We start from the raw sequence: 14,875 nt of genomic DNA on the forward strand, positions 1-14,875 counted from the left end.
CTTTCCCGCGGTCCCAAGGACTAGCTGAGGTCTCCTAGGCCGGCAGGTGGCCCTCGAGGTTCCCTTCCCTGAGGAGCATTTTCGACAGCCGAGGGGCCTGTGGCCCCCGGGGTCGAGGGAGGGAGCACAGCGCACAAGGGCTAGCCGACTGGCCGAGGGCCGGGGGTGGAGGGAGGAGCGCCAGGAGGAAGGGGCCGAGCCGGGAGAGCCCCCGCCCCGGGAGGAAGGGGAGGAGGCCGGGTGTTTCCTGGCGCATTCCCGGCCCGCCCGAGTGACTCACTCGGTTAGGAAACTCCCAGGGCCCGCCCGGGACCCCCAAGCAGCCGCCGCGGACCCAGGTGAGGAGCGCTGCGGCCCCCTTCCCGCCCCGCGTCCCCGTTGGGATCGCGGCCCGCCCTCGGAGCCTGGCCAGCCGGGAGCTGGGAGGTGGCGGTGTCGCACCGGGGCCCCTCAGGCAGCCGGGACTTGGACCTCCGCGGCGCGGCCTCCCGGGCGGCGCGGCCTCCGGGATCACTCCGGCCTCTGAGTGGCAAAGCCATTCCCCAGCGCCCCTGGCCGCGACGGAGTTCCAATGGGGAGGGTCCATTGGGATTTTGCAGTTATTGTTTGAAAGTACGGAGCAGGCGGTTTGTACTGAGGTCGCGCTTTGTGCCCCTCTCTGAGGGGAGGAGAGACTGACCAAGCGAGACCATTTTGCAGATTCTTGGAGAGAGGAGTTTGGGGCTTTGTTAAGGAGCCCGGATTGTTACGTGGGCAGTGCGGTTCAACACAGCCAGATTGAGTTGTATATTTTAAGCCTCAAATGCGTGCTCCTAATTCGCAGCCCTTAGTGGGTGGGAGAATAATTTGGAAATGGGGTTTAAGAAGCGCTTTCTAAGCCGAGAGAGGCGTCCGGAGCACGTCCACCCTAGCGTTATGTCTGAACGGCCGGATGGCGATTGCTTATGAAGCCGGGTGTTGGACGGTCTACGCTGCTGTGGGAGTCCGAGACTTGGGAGTTTCCTTTTCCAGGAGTAGAGAGAGGGTGCTGTGCGCCGCGCCGCTCAGTTGTTTTGTCAGAGCTTGGTGAGTTGGGTGGTATTTCTTGGCCGTTGTCAACGTGATTCCGTCAATAACCCGTGATTGAAGCAGCAGCGTTCTCGGTGTTGTAGCTCAGGTTGCTTGCTTGACAATTCACCAGCAGCTCTAGCGGCTCCGGGCTCGTGCAGGAAAATCCTGCTCGGCCGCTCGGCCGCTCGGCCTGTGAAGCCGCGCGCCGGTGCCTGCCGTCTCTTCTTCCTGAAGGCCTTCAGTGGTTTTTCGAGTAAAGTGCAGATCTACCCGTGCTGAGCCTGAAGAAAATAATCAAGTTTTAAATGAATGTGGGCCACGGCAAGTTTGCATTTGTGGGAATTCACTTAGGAAGATGGTGCCAAACACTGTCTTCACGCAGCGGCATCTCTATGCCAGAGGTGAACAGGGAAATGTGGAAAACATTTCCGGTATTAAAACATACATTTGTATGCTCATACGTCCCTCAAAGAAAAGTTACTCGCCAAGTGTTTTTGTGTGTTTATTTAAATTTATTTTAAGTTGACATGTAGTAATATTGACTTTATGATAAACAGTCTGAATTTTAACAAATGCTTAAGTGTCTGGTGACTTACAACCACAGTCAAGATACAGAGCAGTTTTATCACCCCCTAAACTCCTTTCTGTCCTTTTGTAGGCAACTCCATTTTCCACTCCTGACCCTTGATCTGTTCTCCATTCCTACAGTTTTGCTTTTTACAGAATGTCATATGTGGTTTTTGAGTTTGGTTATTTCACTCAGCATAATGCATTTGCGATTCATCCATACTCTAGTTTGTCCCTGAGGGGTAAAGACATTAAAGTTTAAAACGTGTGCCTCTAGGATACAACCTGAGCTATTCAAATAACACTTTTAATTCATGAGAAGAATTACAACACTTAAGCTTATTAAAAAGTCCAACAGTGCTCCACTACATATACTAAAAGTGCAATTCCCTAAGTCTCTCTTAGTATGTAGCCTTTTCTGTGTATAGGTTTTATTTTTGTGTATGTTCTTTTTCTGACAGCAAGATTATATTGCATGTATTGTACCTTTTCACTTAATGTTCTTGGATTATTTAAAGATCTTGGAAATATTAACATGTTGGCATATATATTATATTGGCATATATACTATATACACACACAGATATTCTTCATTCCTTTTAATGACTATAGTATAGTGCTTTATGGTTAGATGTATGATCATTTATTTAATCAGCCCCTAGTTAACTGACATTAGTTTGCATTTGTCACCATCATATTCTGGGAAAGATTGAGGGCAGGAGGAGAAGGGGATGACAGAGGATGAGATGGTTGGATGGCATCGCTGACTTGATGGACATGATGAGTTTGAGCAAGCTCTGGGAGTTGATGGGCAGGGAAGCCTGGCGTGCTGCAGTCCATGGGGTTGCAAAGAGTCAGACATGACTGAACAACTGAACTGAACTACCATATTCAGTGCTTGTGTCTGTATCTTTATGTATATACTCAGATTTATCATTCTGGAAGTGAATGAGGGTTTAAATAAAAAGCTAATGTATCTTTTAAGTTGGCTTAAAACTCAGCATTCAGAAAACTAAGATCATGGCATCTGGTCCCATCACTTCATGGCTAATAGATGGAGGGAAAATTGGAAACAGTGGCAGATTTTCTTTTCTTGGGCTCCAAAATCACTTAAGATGGTGACTGCAGCCATGAAATTAAAAGACGCTTGCTCCTTGGAAGAAAAGCTATGACAAACCTGGACAGAGTATTTAAAAAAAAAAAAGCAGAGATATCACTTTGCTGACAGAAGCAAAGCTGTGGTTTTTCCAGTAGTCATGTACAGTTGTGAGAACTGGACCATAAAGAAGGCTGAGCACTGAAGAACTGATGCTTTTGAAATGTGCTGGAGAAGACTCTTGAGTGTCCCTTGAACAGCAAGGAGACCAGACCAGTCAGTCCTAAAGGAAATCAATCCTGATACTCGTTGGAAGGACTGATGCTGAAATTGAAGCTCCAGTACTTTGGCCACCTGATGTAAAGAGCCTACTGATTGGAAAAGACTCATGTTGGGAAAGATTGAGGGCAGGAGGAGAAGGGGACAACAGAGGATGAGATGGTTGGATGGCATTATTGACTCACTGGACATGAGTTTGAGCAAACTCTGGGAGATAGTGAAGGACAGGGCAGCCTGGCATGCTTCAGTCCATGGGATCACAGAGAGTCGAACATGATTTAGCGACTGAACAACAGCAACATTTCTTGAGTACTTACTTTGCTTCAGTGTTGTTTTGTGTGCGTGCATGTTAAGGCACTTCTGTCACGTCTGACTCTTTGCAACCCATGGACTGTAGCCTGCCAGGCTCCTCTGTCCATGGAATTGTCCAGGTAAGAATACTGGAGTGGGTTGCCACTTCCTTTCCAACCCAGGAATGGAACCCGTGTTTCTTATGTCTTTTGCATTGGCAGGCGGGTTCTTTACCTCTAGCACCATCTGGGGAGCCCCAGCATTGTTGTAGGCCAGGATTACTTTTCCTGTAAAGGTCCAATAGTGATTATGTCCAGCTTTGCAGGTCATATGGTTTCTGTCACAGCCTCCCCAGTTTCACTTCTGTAGCATGAAGTCAGCATGGACAATTTGTAATGAATGATTGTGGCTGTACTCCAGTAAAACTTTACTTACGGAACAAACTGTAGGCTGTAGTTGGCTAACTCTTGAGTACTTTGTGAAAGTGAAGTCGCTCAGTCGTGTCCGACTCTTAGCGACCCCATGGACTGCAGCCTACCAGGCTCCTCCGTCCATGGGATTTGCCATGCAAGAGTACTGGAGTGGGGTGCCATCTCCATACCAACTATTCTCACAACCCTCAAAGATGGGTGCAATTATTATTCTCACTTTATGGATGAGGAAAATGACAAAGAGGTTAAGTGTGTGCCTGTTAAATGTCTGGGGACTTCTCTGGTGGTCCAGTGGCTGACTCCTCGCTCCCAATGCAGGGGCCCAGGGTTCGATCCCTGGTCAGGAAACTAGATCCTATATACTTCAACTAAGAGTTCACATGCCACGACTATTAATAAGACCCAACACAGCCAAATAAATAAATAAATAATTTTTTTTTAAAGTTAGCATGCCTGATAAGAGCCAGACTTTGAATCGAGCCTTCTGACTAGTAAGTTAAAAACTAGAAAGAAGCTGCCAAAGATGCTTTCTCCAAAATATTAGACCTTGGGACCTGACCCTCATACACTTACTGAATCACTCACCTATGATTTTTTGAAGGCACTGTGCTTGCTCAGGTATCACTCCAGGATCACTGCCTCTACTCCTCTGTTGGGCCAGTGTTCCTTCAACCCCTCTCAGTGTGTGACAGTCTTGTGTCTTGGCTTTTGATCTGTGTTTTAATACTACTAGTTTATAGAGGGGTCACCTCAGTCAGTGCCTGGGACTTTGGCAAATGAGATCAAGTTGGGTCCTGGCAAAGCTACTATATATGTCTGCTATAATATGATCACCTGAGCCCTGATAGGTATGTTGGTTGGACTACCTTTGACCATTTTTCTTCTTTGGTAACATGGAAAAAGCACCTATTAGATTGTTACGAAATCAAAGGAGATAGTATATATAGGAATGTATTGTTAATATTCATACTTTGGCTTCTAAAGCTTTTATATATCTTGTCCTACCTAGGTCTTCATAATTTTTGCAACCAAAGGAATAGAGCATGGATTAATAACATATATATAATAATTAAAAAACTTTATTTTAGACAGGGCAATAAGATCAGAAAAATAAATAAAAGGCAGATTGGAATGAGAAAATTGTCCCTTTTTGCAGATGGTATTATTGACATAGAAAATCCAAGAAATCTATGAAAAAACTATCAGAATTAGTATGTGAAGTTAATAAGGTCACAAAATACAGTTAACGCATGTAAGTTAGTCTTATTTCTATATACCAACAGTGTGCAATTAGAAAGTAAAATGTTTAAAAATAACCATTTTCAGCAGCTTCAAAAAATCAAATACTTAGATATAAATTTTAATAAAACACAGGATCAATAAGCTGAAAACTGCAAAATGCTAATGAATGAATCAAAGATCATGTAAATAAATGAAGAGGCATGTATGGGCATGAGTTGAAATACTCAATATAGTAAAGATGTCACTTCTCTCCAAGTTGATCTATAGGTTTAACACAATTCCAGTAAAATATTGCAGGAAAAAAATATCTCAACTTTATATTGAGGTACAATGTACATACTGTAAAATTACCTCCTTTAAGTGTGCAGTGATTTTTAGTAGATTTATGGAGTTGAACAGCACCATCATAACATACATATCACTCCAAAAAGGTTGCTCATGACCTTTTACAGTTAATCTCCATTCCTAGCCCCTATTCCTGCTAATCACTAATTTGCTTTCTTTTATAGATCTGCCATTTCTGGACATTTCATATAAATGAAAGTGTACAATTTGTGTTCTTTATGTGTAACTTTCTTCACTTAGCATAATGTTTTTGGAGTTTATTTCTGGTCTAGTATGTACCAGCATTTCATTCCTTTTTTGTTGCTTTGTATTCCATTGAATGGATATATTACATTTTGTTTAACCATTCATTAAATTCATTTTTTTTTTTTGCCTGTTATGAATAACTGCTTCTATGAAGACTCATGTTCAAGTCTTTATGCAGGCCTGTGTTATAATATCTTTTTGATAGAAATCTAGAAGTGTTCTTGCTGGGTCATAAGATACTTTTGTTTAATTATTAGAAGTCACAGCAGATTGTTTTTATAGATAAAAGACAAACTGACTCTAACATTTCTATGAAGGGGGAAATAAACTGCAGTAGCTGAAAAAATGTTTAAAAAAATAAATTGGGGAGATATTGTCTGATTTTTTTTTTTACTATAATAAAATATAAGTAGCCTAAAATTTACTGTTTTAATTATTTTAAATGTATAGTTTAGTAACATTAGGTACATTTACATGGTTGTACAGCCATCACCACCATCCATCCCCTAAACTCTGTCTTCATCCTAAATTGAACCTCTGCACTTATTTATTTATTTTATTGAAGTATAGTTATTTACAATGTTTCTGATATACAAAGTGATTCCATCTTTTAAAAGATGGAATCACTTTTTTTGTGTGGAATCATGTATATACATATATATATACACATACATGTGTGTACATACATATGCAGGTCTATTTTTTTTTTAGATTTTTCAATCTATAAAGATTATTATAAGATGTTTAATATATTTCCCTGTGCTACACAGTAGGTCCTTGTTTATTTTATATCTAGTAGTGTATATCTGTTCATCTCAAATTCCTAATTTCTCTCTTCCCCCCTTACCCTTTAGTAACCATAAGTTTGTTTTCTATGTCTTTACCCATTTAAATACTAACTCCATTTTCTCATTCCTCTAGCTCCTAGTAGCAACCATTCTACTTCCTGTCTATGAACTTGACTATTCCAGACACCAATTAAGCACTGCTATGGCTTACTATAACTATGAACATTGGTATATGTTATTGAGATGCTGTTTTCAGTTCTTTTGGTTATATACCCAGAACTGGTATTGCTGGGTTATGTGGTAATTAAATGTTTAATTTCTTTGAACAGTTGTCATATTATTTTCCTTAGCAGCTTTGCCAGCATTTCTGTGTACCAGCAATGCACAAGGATTCCAATTTCTTCACATCCTCTCCAACACTTGTTATTTTCCTTTTTTAAAAAAATAATATCCACTTTGCTGCTACTGCTAAGTTGCTTCAGTCGTGTCCAACTCTGTGCGACCCCATAGACAGCAGCCCACTAGGCTCCTCTGTCCCTGGGATTCTTCAGGCAAGAATACTGGAGTGGGTTGCCATTTCCTTCTCCAATGCATGAAAGTGAAAAGTGAAAGTGAAGTCCCTCAGTCGTGCCTGACTCTTAGCAACCCTATGGACTGCTGCCTACCAGGCTCCTCCGCCCATGGGATTTTCCAGGCAAGAGTACTGGAGTGGGGTGCCATTGCCTTCTCCGAATATCCACCTTAATGGTCATGAAATAGTGTCTCATTCCAGTTTTGATTTGCATTTCCCTAACAATTAATGGTGTTGAGCATCTCTTCATGTATTTATTTTCCATTTGCGTATCTTCTTTAGAGAAATATCTGTTCAAATCCTGTGTCCATTTTTTAATCATGTTGTTACTTTTTTTTCATGTTGAGTTGTAGGAGTTCCTTATATATTTTGGATAGCAGTCCCTTGTCAGATACATGATTTGCAAATATTTTCTCCCATTCTGTAGGTCTTTTAACTTTCTTGATAGTGTCCTTGCTGCACAAAAATTTAAAATTTTCATGTCGAGTCTAGTTTTATCTACTTTTTCTTTTGTTGCTAGTGCTTTTGGTGTCATATCCAAGAAATCATTGCCAAATTGAGTGTCATGAAGCTTTTCTTATATGTTTTTTTCTTAAAGTTTTATAATTTTTGTTCTTCTGTGTAGGTGTTTTGTTCATTTGAGTTAATTTTTGTATATAGTGTGAGGTGATGGTCCAGTTTAATTCTTTTGCATGTGGATATCCAGTTTTTCCAGCACAATTTGTTCAAAACAGTCTTGGGCTTCCTTGGTGGCTCAGTGGTAAAGAATTCTCCTGCCAGTGGAGGAGACATGGATTCGATCCCAGGTCCAGGAAGGTCCCACGTGCTGCAGAGCAGCTAAGCCCATGTGGCACAACTGTTTAGCCTGTGCCCTAGAGCCCATGGGAGCCGCAACTACTGACCGCACGTGCTGCAGCTGTTGAAGCCTGCACGCTCTAGAGCCCCTGTTCCACAACCAGAGAAGTCACAGCAATGAGAATCCCTCCCACCACAACTAGAGAATTGACTCATTTTCTGTAACTAGAGAAGAATTCTGTGCAGCAGCGAAGACCCAGCACAGCCAAAAATTAAAAAAAAGAAAAGAGAGGGTCCTTTTTTCAGTGAATGGTCTTGACACCCTTGTTGAAAATCATTTGATCATATACACAAGCAAGGGTTTATTTCTGGGCTGTTTATTCAGTTTCATTGGTCAATGTGTCAGTCTTTATGCCAGTATCACAGTTTTGATTATTATAACTTTATAGTAAGTTTTGAAATCAGTAAAAGACTTTCAGGTTTGCTGTCCTCTATCAAAATTTGTTTTGGCTATTCTGGGGTTTTTTTGAGATTCCATATTATTTTAAGATGAGTTTTTCTATTGCAAAAAAAAAAAATGCTGTTAGAATTTTGATGGGGATTACATTGAATTTCCTGGAGAAGGAAATGGGAACCCACTCCAGTATTCTTGCCTGGAGAATCCCATGGATGGAGTACACTACACAGTCCACAGGGTAGCAAAGAGTCGGACACGACTGAGCGACTTAACTAACATTGAATTTGAGGATAGCTTGGGTTATAGTGACATCTTTTTTTTTTTTTTTCGGTTGCTCCATGCTGCTTGGAGGATCTTAGTTCCCCAAACCAGGGATCAAACCCAAGTCCCTGTCAGGGAGAACAAGGACTCCCAACCTCTGGGCCACCAGGGAATTTTGTATATTGTTATCTCAACAGTATTAAGTCTTCCAGTTCATGAACATGGAATATCTTTCCATTTATTTGTGTCTTTAATTTATCTAATCAGTGTTTTGTAATTTTTAGTGTATGAATCACTCACCTCCGTAGTTAAATTTATTCTTAAATTTATTTCCTTTTTGATGCTATTGTAAATGGAATTGTTTTCTTAATATTCTTTTTGGAACATTTATTGCTAATGTATAGACATGCAGCTGATTTTTATGTGTTGCTTTTGTATCCTGTAGCTTTGCTGAGTTAATCTATTAGCTCTTACAGGTTTTTTGTGAAATCTTCTGTGAAATCTCTACATAGAAGATCATGTTCTCTGTGGTTTCATATATTCCAAAGTTCTGTTGTTAGTTGAATAGGTTTATAGTTGTTACATCTCTCTGATGGAGTGACTATTCTATTATAATGTTTCTAGTAACAATTTTCTGTTTCAAGTCTATACGTCTAATATTAATATAGCTGCTCTGACCACTTTTGGTTTCTCTTTGCATGGTATATCTTTTTCCATCCTTTTGATTTCATCCCCTTGTGTCTTTGAATTTAAAATTTGTCTCTCATGGGTAGCATTCCCAAGTGGTGCAGTGGTAAAGAATCCGCCTGCCAATGCAAGAAATGCAAGAAACATGGGTTTGATCCTTGGGTTGGGAAGATCCCCTGGAGAAGAAAATGGCAATCCACTCCAGTATTCTTGCCTGGAGAATTCCATGGACAGAGGAGCCTGGCGGGCTGTAAGCCATGGGGTCACAAAGAGTCAGATGCGACTGAGCAGCAGCAGGTGGCGTATACTTGGTTCATGGTTTTTTTTTTTTTTCCCCATTCTATCATTGTCTGCCTTTTGATTGTCTACTCCATTTTCACTTAATGCAGATACTTATATCTTAGGATTTACATATGCCGTTTTGTTATTTGTTCTCTGTATATCTTATATCTGGAGACCCTTATGGCCATAGTGAGGAGCTTAGACACAGCAGCTGTGTAGGAGCCAGTAGAGAACCTAGCACCGTGAATGGCCTGAGTTCAGGCTACCTAATAAGACTCTAGTATTCTGGCTTGGAGAATTCCAGGGACTGTATAGTCCATGGGGTCACAAAGAGTCAGACACGACTGAGAGACTTAAAAAAAAAAAAAAAGATTCCAGAGCACTCTGGGGGTAAGATTTGCATTTATATGAATTTTTTGTGTTAAAGGCCTCTCAGAACTTGGTCTTAAGAATACAGGGATGTATTTTTTTACATTTGTGTTGGTTTGAGCCTGGTGTAACTTGTGCTGTTGAGCATTCATTTACGCACTCCACCCCGCCAAACTTCGTCATGACTGCCTTACTTTCATGCAAGACTGTGGAGACAGAACCCACAAGCCAGACCTTGAACTGTGGCATTCAGATTTTTTAACTGTGTATAAGACAAATGGACAGTGATAGTTACTGTGACTTGAAACAAACATATTTGTGCTTTGTATTTATATCTCAGAACTGGACTAGCCAAGGTTGTCAGGTCCTGTTCTTTACTCTCTTTTGGGGGAGTTTTGCTCCATGGGAGAGAAAAACCAGTGCTTAGAGAGCAGTGAGTTCCATCTTGGAACTTGATTTGATAACCAGAATTTTATGTCCTGAGCTAGCATGGTTATTCCTTGTGCCCATTTGTCCTGACTAGGAGAGTGGAGGTGTGCGATGCTTCATCTTTGAGGATATTCACAGAAGAAGATACTTTGCTATGAAGAACCGCACAGGCCCAGGTCAGAAGTGGTGATGAGGATTTACATTATATTTAAATCCCTACCTAAAGCTTGAGTTACTCAAGCTGTTCCATGTTAAAGAGTTTTCTTCTTTTCCCACAAATCCTGCCTGGAAGAACCAGTCTCCACAAAACCAACTAGCATTACAACCACCTGGACTCTTGACTCATTGGGGTTGTCTGTCCCAGGGGTCGTGGAATAACTAAGTGTGTTAAATCAAGCAGACTTGTGCATGTGCATGATATTTTCATATTCTGAAGTCAGTTTTGCTTCTGCCCTGGAGACCACATTCCTAAGAGTTTTGTACATGCCAGCTGTGTTTCTTCCTTTGCGTTAATTGGGGTGGGGTGTTTGTATGAGTCAGCATTCTCCATAGAAACAGAGCCATAGGGTATATGGAAAGATTTATTTTAAGGTTTGACTCACATGATTGTGGAGGTTGGCAATTCTGAATTCAGAGAGTAGGCAGGCTGAGACTCCGGGAGAGTTGATGTTACAGCTCAAGTCCAAAGGTCCTCTGAAGGCAGAATTCCTTCCTCTTTGGAGAATCTCATTTTCTTCTTTTAAGGTCATCAGCTGTTTGGATGAGGCCCACCCATGTTATGGAGGGTCACCTGCTTTACTCCAAGTCTGCCTATTTAAATGTAAATCACACCTAAGAAATAGCTGCACAGCAACATCTAGACTGATGTTTGACCAAAAACCGTATTGTACCTAGAACTCGTCATAGGGAATAGTTTTTACTTTGTATTTTAAGTTTGCACTTTATTTGGCTGCGCTGCGTCTTAGTTGCCAGTGGGTTTTAGTTGCGGCACATGGGATCTTTGCAGAGTCTTAGCCACTGGGCTACCAGGAAAGTCCCTGTAATTTTCGTTTCAGACAGTTGCCTCCTCCTGCAAAGATTGACTTCAAGGTAAGCACCATGCAAAGGGTGGGAGGGGAGGGGGACGGTCCTTGCCGTCTGGAACTGCCCGCTGAGGGAGGGAAAAACCACCACTGCCCACCCTTCCTCCACTGGGAATGTGTCACTGACCAACGTTGCACACAAGCTCTGAGAGGCTCGGACAGACACCAGCGGGGAACAGAGCAGGGTTAGTCCTCTCTGGGAAGCCTCTGCCAGGATGGCCAAGGTCTGGGGCAGCTCCCTTGGAAGGCGTGACTTCCTGCCCTGCGCTTCTGAGTGTCCCTGAACCGTTTTTGAATGTGCTTTTAAGGAGCTCTGTACCTCAGGAGCTCGTGTTGCAGTTTAGAGTGACTGGGGACTGTGTCCTGCAGCAGTCCCGCTGGCTCTGCCAGAGGGCCTCGCCCCTTCCCGAGGCCTCTGTCCTTGGCATGTGGGTGGCCACATTCTCACCATGTTTTCACATGGCCTTCCCTCTGTGTGTGTCTGTGTCCTGATCTCCCCTTCTTATAAAAGACACCAGTCACATTGCGTTAGGACCCACCCTATAACCTCATTTTGCTTTAATTGCGTCTGTAAAGACCCATCTCCAAATACAGTCAGTCTGAGGTATGAAGAGTTAGGACTTGAAAGGGGAACAGCCCTTTCAAGTTCAGGGCTCAAAGCAGTTCAACCCCAAGCAGCTCATTTAATTACAGTGATGGAGTGTCTATGAGCCTCGGGAGCCATTGGCTCCTGCTGCTCCTTGAGGATCTGGCAAGGAGGCGGGGGCAGATGTGTTGCTATCAGGGAGACTTTGTTCCTCTTTGTGAGGCAAAATTACAGACACTCCAGCATTTTATTCTGTCACTTCGAAGGATTACATGGTATACTATTACGTTGGAGACTGCTACCCTAAGACGGCCTCAGAACTGGCTGGTTCCCTCCTGATTGCAGCCCCTCACTGTTTCCCAGCCTTTAGCCCCTGCAGCTGGCAGCTCCCAGGAAGGGGTGGGTAGGGAGCAGCCACCCATCGTGCTGTCGCCCTGGCCACACTTTCTCTTAAGTGTGGGCGAGAGACTCCAACCTCAGAATCAAGAGGTGTATGTGGGTGCATGCCTGGTCACCCAGCTCACCTAGTCAGGGCAAGGTGTGAGAGTTGGCGTTTGCACCGGGTCTCCCTGGCAATTATCGTCTCTTTTAGTTCCAGCCAGTTCGTGCCCTAGTTCCCTAAGCATCCTGGGGTACTGGGCAGGAGGAGCCCACTTCCAGGGTTTTATGGTGCTCTGAATAAGGTACAGACAGACATCATATAATTGCTCTTTGCTTTATTGCACTTCTCAGATAGTGTATTTTTTACAAATGGAAAGTTTGTGGTGATCCTACACAAAGCAAATCTGTTGGTGCCATTTTTCCTTCAGCATTTGCTTACTTCATGTGTTTGTGTCACATTTTGGCAGTTCTTGCAATATTTTAAACTTTTAAATTATTTTTATATTTGTTAGGTTGATCTGTGATCAGTGATCTTTTAAAAAATTTTTATTTATTTATTTTGGCCACGCAGCATGTGATATCTTAGTTCCCTGACCAGGGATCCAACCTGCGCCCCCTGCATTGGAAGTGCACTGGACCACCAGGAAAGTTGCTATGATCAATGATTTTTGACGTTATGATTATGCTATGTTATGTTATTATTGCTGCAGGCTCAGATAGTGGTTATCTTTTTTAGCAGTAACATATTTTTAAATTAAGGTATATACTTTGTCTTTACTTTTTGAAGAGAGACAACCATTATGTAGTCTCTCAATACTAAGATTCTGAGCTGCTTTTACATTACCACAGTGGCATGCTTTTAAAAATACATTTCTAGCACCCTCATTATTTCCCCTCCAGTATTGTCTTCTAATACACTTGGTTGACATTCCTATGGGACTAGTGGCCTGTCCCTTCTGCTATCACAGGGGAACCCTATACATTATTTCCAACTCACAAGTAATACTAAAGTACAGTGAATTTCTGGTCTTAGTAAGTATTGTTGTCAAAAATACAGTCTTGAATTTCTTGTGCACAAGGTTAAATAAAAATATTCTACTGTTTTACTTAAAAGTATGGTCAAGTTAGAATGGTGGCAAAAGAGGTATGGGACATTTGAGGCAGGGCAGCGTGAGTCAGTCACATTCAGCATGTTTGTGTATCAGCCACTATTATTTAGACCAAGTCTGTACATTAGTTTTGGGCTTCCCAGGTGGCTCAGTGGTAAAAGAATCTGCCTACCAATGCAGGAACCGCAGGAGACATGGGTTTGATCCCTGGATGGGGAAGATCCTCTGGAAGAGAAATGACAACCCACTCCAGTATTCTTGCCAGGATAATCCCATGGACAGAGGTGCCTGGTGGGCTATAGTCCATGGGGTCTTAAAAAGAGTTGGACACAACTGAGCACCCACATACATTATTTTTAAAGAAATAATGCTATCACACACTTAATAGGCTACAGTATAGTGTAAACATAACTTTAGATGCTCTGGGAAACCGAAAACATTGTGTGACTCCCTTTATTGCAGTATCTGCTTTATTGTGATGGTCTGGAACTGAACTTGCTATATCTCCCGAGATATACGGGAAAAGAAGATGTAGACAATTAGAACTATACAGGAAGGAACTTTAAATAAGGTGGCCTCAGGGCCCAGTGGCTACAGGCAGAGCCCTAGCTGCTACATGACCTGCAGGGATGAAGCAGTGATTGCACATTCTAGCTCAGTCTGAAACCTGTAATCTCACATGTATGTATATTAAACTGTTCGTTGAAGGCAATTCCTTAATGTGCAGAGGCATGGAATAGTATTATGAACTCTCAATAGTGGTCTGAGCTCTGCTGTAACCCCTGCCCCACACTGTGCTGTTGTGAAGGAAGTCCCAGAAGCAGCATCTTATCTCGGTCATAAGCATTTTGGTACATGTCTCAGAGTTTTGCTGCTGTTTTTCTGGGCCAGAAGTGGAAATGGTTTTCTATTTTTAGGATCTCTTGCTATTTTGTATAAGCTGGTTTCTTCAGATTGTAAAAATCTGGGAAGTGTCAAATTTTAAGTAATTGAAGCTAAACATTTGGAGTGTATATATATTTTAAACAAAGCCCACTACTCTGCAGTTGCACTACTCTGAAACACTTGATTATAGAGTGAAAATAATCACTGCTGAGGGCCGAATTGCCTGAGGATGTGTGGTCCTCAGCTCAGATTTCCGTTGGATCAGAAGCTTTCTTCAAGAGTGCGGGACTCTGGGCAGACAACAGGGATTTCCAAGGCAGATACTCGGACTGGAAAGATGTATTTTACTCTGAAGAGATGACTTTACATGTGGACATCACCAGATGGTCAATACCAAAATCAGATTATATTCTTTGCAGCCAAAGATGGAGAAGGCCTATACAGTCAGCAAAAACAAGACTTGGAGCTGATTGTGGCTCAGATCTTGAACCCTTATTGCAAAATTCAGATTTAAATTGAAGAAAGTAAGGAAAACCACTAGACCATTCAGGTATGACCTAAATTAAATCCCTTACGATTATACAGTGGAAGTGACAAATGGTTTCAAGGGATTAGATCTGATAGACAGAGTGCCTGAAGAACTATG

At 42.2% G+C, this 14,875-nt stretch overlaps 1 protein-coding gene across 1 annotated transcript in view; it reads left to right on the plus strand.

Moving 5' to 3' along the window:
- Window positions 1-88: 88 nt before the first annotated feature.
- CYFIP1 (cytoplasmic FMR1 interacting protein 1) overlaps window positions 89-14,875 on the plus strand; it is a 109,453-nt gene continuing 94,666 nt past the window's right edge. Inside the window, exon 1 of the mRNA XM_010852969.1 lies at window positions 89-338. The gene's annotated coding sequence lies outside the window, so the exon portion shown is untranslated. The remainder of the gene's footprint in view (window positions 339-14,875) is intronic.

Source organism: Bison bison, unplaced genomic scaffold, assembly GCF_000754665.1.
Source record: "Bison bison bison isolate TAMUID 2011002044 unplaced genomic scaffold, Bison_UMD1.0 scf7180017864320, whole genome shotgun sequence".
Lineage (NCBI taxonomy): Eukaryota > Metazoa > Chordata > Mammalia > Artiodactyla > Bovidae > Bison > Bison bison.